The sequence below is a fragment of the Pundamilia nyererei genome, unplaced genomic scaffold, assembly GCF_000239375.1.
Source record: "Pundamilia nyererei isolate P.nyererei 1_Seehausen unplaced genomic scaffold, PunNye1.0 scaffold00101, whole genome shotgun sequence".
Taxonomy (NCBI): Eukaryota; Metazoa; Chordata; class Actinopteri; order Cichliformes; family Cichlidae; genus Pundamilia; species Pundamilia nyererei.
The window spans coordinates 1,123,475-1,133,912 of record NW_005187502.1 but is presented as its reverse complement, the minus strand read 5'-3'; the positions used below and the strand labels follow the sequence as shown (position 1 = coordinate 1,133,912).

At 38.6% G+C, this 10,438-nt stretch overlaps 1 protein-coding gene across 2 annotated transcripts in view; it reads right to left on the bottom strand.

The window, feature by feature from the left end:
• itgb1a (integrin, beta 1a) overlaps positions 1-5,721 on the bottom strand; it is a 26,321-nt gene extending 20,600 nt beyond the window's left edge. For both annotated transcript variants that reach the window (XM_005740565.1, XM_005740564.1), the window contains exon 1: positions 5,395-5,721. The gene's annotated coding sequence lies outside the window, so the exon portion shown is untranslated. The remainder of the gene's footprint in view (positions 1-5,394) is intronic.
• Positions 5,722-10,438: the final 4,717 nt, after the last annotated feature.

Here is a 10,438-nt window from a genome sequence, read left to right as displayed (position 1 = left end):
GAGGGCCAAGACCATATCGCTTTTCAGGGCTCTATCCCTGTGTTGAAAATAGCTGTGCAATGCTAACGTTATTTTGGACTCGTCCTCCCTGCCTGGCCTCTCCAATCTCTCTTTGGTTTGACACAAAGTTAATCATAAATCTCCCTCGAGCCTACAAACATATAACCAATTTAATACTTGTTTCTGTAGAAGTAACGACACACTTTATTCTGTAGCATTCTTGAAAAAAGAATTGCTGTTGAAGTAAGGCAGATTTGTTTGACAGAAGACAAGCTTTGTTTAGTTTTAAGGAGCCATCTGTTTTACCATTTACAGCAATGCTATAAAAGCAGAGTGAGACAAGGCAAGAGGGTCCAGTTTTTACCACTACCAACCACCAGTCTAAACTGTAGGATGGCTGTGGAAATCTTGTGGGGTTATCTTGCTGTGACAGTGTGAGCCTTGGGCTCAGTCTGTGGAGCTGGGAGCAGCTGTACAATAAGCCCTTCCAAACTCCCTGTCTTTGCTGACTCTGTCCTTCCTGCTCTAAAACACAGGAAGCTAAAGAACGTACAAGAAGCCTGCATCAATATGCCTGGAAACCAGCCAGGCATGACATATATGGATGTTCAGTGGGAAATAGGAGAACAAAGAAAGTTAATGACAAGCGAGAGCCAGGAAAAGGCTACTTTACTACAAAGAGGTGAAATGGTTGTGATCTGCCAGAACAGCAGCTTATTGACTTTCTGAATGAAGCGTGTCTGATCTAAACCTAAACCAGTCCATCACTGTAATCGGAACTGTGCAAGAAGCTAAACAAACTTGGAAACTGCTTTAAACAACAGCAGCACTGGAGCCAAAGGGAGCGACTGGAAATTAACTGACAGCTGAAGCATTTTTTAATTCTACAAAAATCAGAGCAGAACCTGGGCTGACAGCAGCCTGCAGTCTCCCATAAATATTTGCAGCTGTGAAATGATTAATGAATTGTCTGTTGGGATGGAGACAGGAATAAACATTATTTCTCCAGTAGAGTCAGTAATCTGGGCAACTGCTGACTAGAAATAGGTCAATTCTCCAGGTCTATGCACTAGATGTGACAATTGCAGCAATTCCAAGAGATTGACATTCTCTTTGTTACAGAAAAAGGACCAACATTGCCAGCTGCAGTCAAAGAAGGTGGTGCTTGAGTATGTCTGGCTATAACCATGAGATCCTCTCTGGGGAAGCAGCTGGGTGATATCAAGGACTCACACAACAGCATGTTAGTTCTGGAGGTGTGAAGCTAGTTGATTGTCAGTGACTTACTTGCAATACTAGAGTGAGGCAGTTGTCCAGTAGTAACTCAATCACAGATGATGTCATTCTCTCAGACAGATTGAAAAACAGTAAAGTTTTGTTGATCCTGTTCATCTGGACATTCAGCCGCTGTTTAGGTATTTTAATTTAATTTTAATCAAGGCTATGAATGTAGAGTAGACTACATGGTGGTAATCAAAGAGAACACACTCAAAGGGAAGAAACTACAGTACCAGCAATCTGACATTACATGTTTTTTTACAGATATGTGGACGGACACATGTAATAAAGAAACTTTGACATTTGGTTTCACTGCATGAGGCCACCCATGGACACCTCAACTGTTTTTCTATGGAGAGCCTGCTCGAAACCACAGCTCATTAAAGACACTCAGATGTCTTTCATTAGAGCTTCATACTTTACACTAAAAGTGAAGGACCTCCCCTTCTGCTTCCAGGAGAGACTGGAGCAGTAAACACTTCACAGCTCAAATTGTTCCTGTTTTATGTGTTCATGCATACATGTGATTTAGACAGACACATGGGGAGAGATTATTGCTCAAAAGAGGACTTGAGCATGAAGACAGATTGTGATGTCAGCAGTTTAACTATTTAATAACTGTAGCTAAGAGCCTGCAAAAACCTCTGTATACAATACATTTAACAGATGTTACCCGCTGTATTATATTGTAATAGAATGCACCCCCTAAATATCTCCTACTGTTGTGGTAGAAAAAAGTAGACTCTCTTTTAATTTTAAGGTTTTATGTTAACCATTTCTTTTGGCTGCTTCCTTATTCACAATGTATCATCACAGTGGGTGGCTCTGCATATCTGGCACAGCAATAACACTTCTGGTGCAACCCTTCCAGTGTGTCTTAAAATTAGGTAAATACAAAGACTTCACATATTACACTGTGCCATTATTTATTTAACACATTTTTAAGCCAAAATTTAGAGGGCTTGTATAAAAATGAAGTACAGCCCACAATTCAATAGCTTGTACCTTCAGCAGCAGTAAGTTGAAAGAATTGTTTTCTGCCAGTCTCTGGCATCGCTGTGGTGCTCTCTTCTTTCCTACGTTGCTACAGTTTATTGAGGTTTACGGGTATTTGTTCATGCACAGCTCTCTTTAGGTCCCATTGCAGCATTTCAGTTGGATTGACGTCTGGACTTCGACTGGGCCACTGCAACACTCAGTCACTTTATTGTAGACTCTTGGAAGCACTGTCGTGTTTCAGGACCCAGTTTTATTTCAATTTTGGCTTTTGGGCAGATGGCCCCAAAGTTATAAAATGCAATAAGCTTATAAATGTTATAAATGGTCGTTCATGGTCAGCTCAATGACTCCAAGGTGCCCAAGTGGTGTAGTTGCAAAACAAGCCCAAATCATCATTCCTTTACGGCCATGCTTGATAGTTGGTATGAGGTGTTTGTGCTGATGAACTGGCTCTCGCCACATGGTGCTCTGCATTACAGCCATACACCTCTGCTTTGGTCTCATCTATTTAAAGGACACTGTCCCAGAAGCCTTATTGTTTCTTCAAATTTGCAAACCAAAGCTGTGGTGCCAGAGAAGACACTTTCCTAGCGTGCAATGGTGTTCAGTTCAGTTCTAATTGTACTGTCATGAGCTTTAACATTTAAAATGACACCTTTAGAGTCTCATGTTAAATGCCTGCAGATCAGTCAATAACAACTATTAGTTAAAGTACCAACGTGCTGCTCTGTGAGATGTCAGCAATCTAAGACGTAGTATGTTCTTTAAAATTACAAGGAATAAACTTGGAATGCTGTAAAATTGCAAGTTTGAGTGCAGTTGGGGATGTTTACTGCACGCCATAGCTGTCTCATCTCTCATTTCCTGTCATTTCCCTACATTTGCTTATCTGACAAAGAAACCCAGCGCAAACAGCGCATGTAATTTTTCTGTCCTGCTAAACACAAACTGCCTCTATTTGTGAGTTACACAAACTCACGGAGCCTTCCAGTTAAAAACTCACGCTGTCACAATAATAAACAAAGAATGACAGAGTTTACAGCCCTGCAAATGTCTGCTGTCATTTACTCCCAGCAGAACAAATTCTTCATTTTCTCAGCAGACCTTGTAGAGCCGAGGTCAGCGTTAACCGCTTCATACCTCCCTGGTGTTTCCGGGGCTGATTTTAGAAAGAGGAGGCACCCCATCTAAAGAAAGAACAGGGAAGAAAAGGGGCTAGAGGTGCACTGGCGTTCAATGTGGTGAAAATATGAGTGAACAAATGTATTTGTGCCAAAAAACTGTGCGCTAAGAGAATGGCACCCAGTAAAGGCAACAAATCAAAGTGATTATATTGTTTAGAAATTGTTGCTCTTATAGGATTTTTAAATCTCATAAGGTTGGAGAGCACGTGTTATAGAAAAGACTGCTGAGGTTGGTGCTGGCTAATCGCATGTGAATGTCTCGCTGTTTCAGAGCTCATCAGGTTGTTGACCCGCTTTCAAACTCAAGGTAGGATGGGCACGTGTGCAGGCAATTGAGGTGAATGGCTTTAAAAGGCAATTATTTGTGCCACGTTACATCTTTCCGCTTGAAATGTTCCCCTACGGCACAAAGCATGTGTCGCAGGGGGCAATTGTACACATTCATCACTTATGTCTCACAGAGCAACACAAACACACACATTGATCGCATCTATCTCAGTGTAACAAGTTCGCACATAACGTGTGTGCCACTCCCCAACAAAGAAACAAACACACTCACGTTCATGGGAAACATCACACATCCAGAAGAAACGCCTGGGTGTGGCTCTGAGTCTAAGTGGCATTATAAATCAGCTGGGAGCCCCCCACCCCCACCCCCCAGCAGCTGCTCCCCAGGGAACCTGAGGTCACATCTATTCAGCTGGTGGCTACTGGCTACAACTCCCCTCATTGTCCTACATTTACCCTCCTCCTCAGTTAGCATTCCTCCCCCATGTCCTTACTGTCCTTCCTCCAGCCCCATCACCCTCCTTCATATTGCCTTCTACCCCCTCCCCCCTCCAAACTCCCTCCATCCTTGTCTCTCTTCCTGCCTCCATTTTCCTGATTAAACTTCTAGGATCTTTACCTAGTGGTGGTTTCAGTGCAGTGGGCTATATTATTTACAAGGCCTTCACTCTCCAGCTCTCCTTTAAATGACTGGGGGGTTGGGGGGTTACTCAATAAATGGAAGTTGTTCAGCCTATCAATCACTCACTGCATGGGCAACAACAAGCAGCAGACAGTAAACACGTATAAAGTCTTATAGCTCTGTTTTTAGGTTTTTAGCAGTTTTTTGTTTTTTTTTGCATATATTGGTAAATAGACTGAGGTCAACAGTATTTACAAAGTGGTTCTATATAAAATAAATAAATTAATGTTTTGGAAGTTATGACTTTATGTGACATTGTACCTACATTATAACTAATTCAGACCTTTGTGGCCACTTAAAATATCTTTGTAAAACTATTATGTTTTATTTGTTGCAAATTCTCTTTAAAAAGCCATTTTTAATGCCAACGATACTTTTTAACTAGATAAATAAAGAATACATTTTAGTCCCTTTGCCAAAAACTGATTGCATGTTCTACCTTGTGACAGGAATGTTGTTTGTGTCTGAAGATGATATCATTTATTATGATATCATCTATTATTATACATTTGGCACATGTTTTGCATATTATAGGCCAACAACTCATCTATCTAATTTTAATATTATTTAATCACTTTTTTGCAAATACCGGAAATCACTTTTTGACGATCAGATTTCCGAACACATTAGTACACTTCAGTTTGACTATTAATGACAATGTAACACACTGACACATGGCCAGTAACCACAACTATGCCCCATAAACAGCCAGAATCTTTACATTTTAAATCTGCATGTCTGTCATGTCAAATTAAACCACAACACAATGCCCGTGATTAGATTATTGCAACGGGTTCAAGTATCAGTGAAAAAAAACGTGGGCGATGAGAAAAATAATAAAATGTTACAAACTTTATAAACCTGCCATTAAAATGTAACAGTGACAGTATAAACTGGTTACGTTTATAAAAAATAAAGAAAAAAGATGAAAAAAGAGGAAATAAATGAACGAATGAAGTTTACCTTGGCGCTGTTATTTCATACAGGAGACATAAGCAGAAGTAAGCTAGCGTTTGTAGTCCTCTGCCCGCAGCAGCGGCACAGGCAGACAGCAACTATCTGCCCTGCTGGCACCGGGGACCACTCTCTCCTCCGAAAAGTCACTGGAGATTTATCCTGCTGCTCATTCCTCTCTGCAGAGAAATATGTCGGCAGTATATATGTTTAAAACCAAATATTCGGTAGTTGGAGAGGGAGACACACTGGTCCGCACACTGCCTGGGCGGACCTCTTTACCGCGGACTAAATGAAGGGGACGAGCGAAGAGTGAAATCCTCAGTCCTCCGCCGCTGTTCCTAAAAAAATAAATAAAAAATGCAGCAGCATCGCGGACAATGGCACACCGAGCGTTTCCGGTTACAGCTCCTTCAACATAAAATCAAATTCAAATCTTTTTATTTTTTTGTTTATTATCTTTATATTTTATAATTGTATATATAACAAAAATAGGAAAAAATTTCAATAACTTTTAAGTTAAAGATTTTTATAGCCCCTTTCGAGAAGGACGAAAGCTTTACAGAAGAGTAAGAATTCTCTGGTAAATGGAGATTAATGGGGAATTCCAAAAAAACAAAGACGGTGGTAGAAGTCTTTCATTTCTTTTCTTTCTTTTTTTGTTTATATGGGGTTAAAATTTTTGTAATATCTGGGGTAAAATCTAGACCTTCTTAGTACTGTATCTTAGTACTTTCTAAAATACAGATGTCCTGTTAACCATTCCAATTAAAGTTTCACTTCCTCTAATTAAAAAGTTTTCCCAATGCGTCATCAAAGTCTTTTTACGTATTCAAAAAACAAACAAACAAGCTTTGATATTTTTTGTTTTGAAGGCGCGCGCATTCGTTTAACCGTCTTAATTTTGCTCACTTGACCCTTATGTTGCCTACGTCAACGCTAGAAGACAGCCCCACTCACGCTCACACATACACAGTGTGTCGGTATAATACTAACTCAGTCCGTAACTCCAATTAAGTCCACATCTTTAATCACCATCAGCATCATCCTCATCACTATAAGGACAGTTGGCTCTGTACTTGTACCTCACTGTCCACTAACAGTTTCACACTGAAGCTAAAAAAAAAGAGTAGGCTATAAAGTTTAAATACATCTGATTAATTATATTTTACTGTGTAATTTACTACAAAACATTTTTTAAAAATCCAGTCGTAATTTCTTCTACTCATAGTTTAAATATGATAATTTATTTAAAATGTTTTTGTTGTTAATCCAATTTAGTTATATAATAAAAAGTTATATAAAACCAATAGAAAACAAAAAATGAAAAAGAATAAAATCAAGGGTTTGCTGTAAAGTATCTATATTACTGAAAACCTGAAATTCGAGTGGACTCTTTAAAAATGTGTAATACTTTTTTTTTAACAACCACAAAGCTGAAATTTATTTATTTTTTTATGAAAATTCTTTTAGAGGTATTAGATGCCACAAATACAAAATGAGCCACTACCATTACTTTTTTGTATGAGTTCTAGTAAATAAATAAATAAGTAAACTCACCCAGCTATTTATTTACTTTAAACTTTCTGATTTGTTATTTTGTGCCTGAGCACTAGTGGACACAGTGGGGGAAAGAAAGTGAGAAAAAATAAACAGTGGGCCGGAAGACCCTCAAATCCTGTTTAGCCTCCTGGGAGTGTTTACAAGAGAATGCAGCTCTCTATTTCTCACAGAAAGATCTGTTCTAGAAACTACAGCTATTTCTTTCTACTTTTTTCAGGTATTCAGCAGTAGTTTTAAAACTCAAAGTATGTTTTTTTGTATTATTACAAGGATAAACGTTGATATGACTTGTGATATGGCTCATGTAAACGACATGGCTCATATCATTCCAGAGAAACAGAAATTGCTGCAGGTTCCAATTAAGTTGTGATTTTACTGATATACATCCCAAATCACACTTAAGTAAGAATGAAGACATTGCTGAAAGGGAGCAAACATTCCCCAAAGAGGCATTTGTTTTGGATGGGCATTTGAATGCAAATCTAGACAATCCTACAGGCAGCTCCATGAGACATCCTGCAAAAGGAGACATGAGTGGATATTCCAGCAGTGATCCACTGTCTTTCCACTGAATAATAGACACCATGCTATGAAATAAACAATAAACAATAGAAGCAAAAAAAACAAAACTTTAATATAGCAATTTTTGTAAATATATACATATAAAGATATAAGCTATACAGATTGTCAGTTGCTTTTCTTGCCTATGGTGCCAATAGAAATTATTGTGAGCTGTTATTATTTTCCCTGAGCTGGGAACTACAACAGATCTTAGTGTTCCCCCACTTGCCAAATCTCACTGACTGTTCTTGTTTTTCTGTTTAGGTGTGGAGGCAAAGTCAACCCCTATTTTTGTATTCTCTTGTGCTGCTGATTTTCTAAATACCAGATTCAGATTCAGGTCCTGCATGGGTGGCTGACATTTTTTTTCAGATTAATATAGAAAAACAGAAGTCCTTGTTTGTGCCCCTGACAGTTTTGTGCTTTAACTTTGGATGATCACGATCACATGAAATCTCACGCTGTGATTCTCACGCTGTGAATTAGAAATTATGGCAAATACTTTTATCTCATCCTTTCTGGAATATTGCAATTGCTTGTTCACTTGTCTCAACAAAACCTCCTCAGAATGTATGCAAGTTGTTCAGAATGCACCTGTGAGTACTGTCAGGTCACTTTCTAATTCAGATGCACTGGCTCCTCGTCAACTTCAGAGTCCACTTCAAGATTCTGGTTGTGACTTTCAGAGCTCTCTGTGGGTAAACACTGATGTACATCACTGAACCTTTACAGCCATTTGTCTCCAGCAGGTCTCTGATATCCTGCGATCAGGATATCAGAGACCTTGTGTTATACAAGAAAACTAAAGGAGACACAGATTTTCCCACGTTCCCACTAGACTCTCCCCCACTGAGCCTTAGATCTACGGATTTGGTGGTTTCTTATAAAAAACAACTAAAGAGCCATCTTTTTAAGTAAAGTTGCTTTTGGGTAACTTTTTTAGAAAAATTTTTGTGATATTTATCTTAAAAGGTGCTATATAAATAAAATTGTGCATACATTCAAGCAAAATTCACATGATAAGATCAGACTTTAGCTTTAAGAACATAAAAGTACGGCTCCATCCTGCCCTGTATGAACAATTCAAGTTGTTGCTTGTGGTGTAATGTTGTGGTTCCTTGGCACATCTTGGGCTCCTTAGTACTGAGCATCATTTAAAATGCCACATCCTACCTGAGTAGCTACTGTTGCTGATTATATCCATCCCTTTTTGGCAACAGTGTATAATCTACTAATGACAACGTGCCAGGTCACAAAGCTCAAATTATCTCAGATTGGTTTCTTGAATATAACAATGAGCTCGCTGTACTCAGGTGGCCTCCACCACCACCAGATCTCAGTCCAAGAGAACATCTTTGGGATATGGAGGAATGAGAATTTCAGATCATGGATGTGCAACGAACAGATCTGCAGCATCTCTGTGATGCTATCATATCAATATGGAACAAAAAGCCTGTTCCTAATGAAGTGGATGGTGAGTTTTTGTAGCCTTTTTTTGTTTTTTTACAGCCAATGGTATAAACGTGATGGGCCGTAATAGCTGAGGTATCCTGGATAAATGTCATAGGACTTCTGTGGATTCTGGAGCCCCCCTGTGGTGGGATTTGGCTACTGCATGGACAGGGGCATAACAAATACGATTTCAAATCTAAGTTTTTTTCAGAGCTGCACTTTGAGGGCAGACTCCTTCGTCATGGAAAAATAGCGAGATGACAGACACAATTTCCTCTTGTTATAGCAGGAAAGGCGCAGATAACTAACGGTTCTGTTTTATTTGGCAATACCAGTAAAGACTGTGTAACACAGCAGCTTATTGAAGTCAGCCAGTCACTCTGCGTCCGTGATAACATATCACAATGCCCACAATAAAAAACAAACAAACTGTGTATTATGTTTGCACGTATTATAACTGGCAAATGATTCCTAGTCCACTAAATCATTTGCAGACATTAAACAATATGGAAACAAAAAAGAAAAATAATGAAGCAAATACACATTTACTGTAGTGCTCTACATTAATACATTAGAGACCGTTTCATAATAATGTTCCTTTTATTTAACAAACGTGGAATATGATACAGAATAAAGAACTCAACATTACTCCACAGAGCCACCCAGTGGCAAAATATAAAACTACAAGTTTCAGATGCGAGCCTGTCCGGGACGTTACTAGTGCTGTGGTTATGCTGCTATAACTTCTTTCCTGCAAAGCTAAAAAGCCTTTACAAACTAGTAAGTCAAACATTTTCAAATTTCTAGTTGTGACAAAAAACAATGTGAGTGATTCTCCTCACAGTGCGACTGTGGCTTTGATTTTTTGGCTCTATGTTACGTTTGACCTGGAGAAAGAGATTTTTTTTTTTACTGATATTGTAGCTACAGCACTGACTGATTCTTAATAAGTGATAAACTAATAGCCTTTTAAGGAGGTGATTCAATAATGACTTCTGCAGATTTTAATAAGAGCGACTGCACTGGTATAGAATAGCAAAGCTAAACACAAAAGGGATTTTTCATTATCCCCAAAATTAATAATTAAAGACTAATCTTTAGAATTAGTAGATAACATATTCACAAAGAAGCAGCACTTTAAAGCCTTTGGAAAAGAAGACTTTAAAACCCAAAGAAGTACTGCTAAATAAAGTATCCATATCAGACACTTTCTAATTGTGGTGTAGATCAAGCTGCAATTCTCCGTCAATCGTGCCACACAGATAAATGACTGATGATACTCTGTGTGTTAATGACTAATTAATTAGTCATTAATTAATGTTAAGCATAGTTTTGCAAGATTATTAGTTTTCAGCAGTCTGAGGAGAGATAAAACAACGATGAAGTTGGGTTTGCATGCTCTAAGCTCTCATGTAGCCAATAGCGTGTGAAGGATATAGCAGCTGAAAGATGTTAGGACTCTAATTTGCTTGCTAAC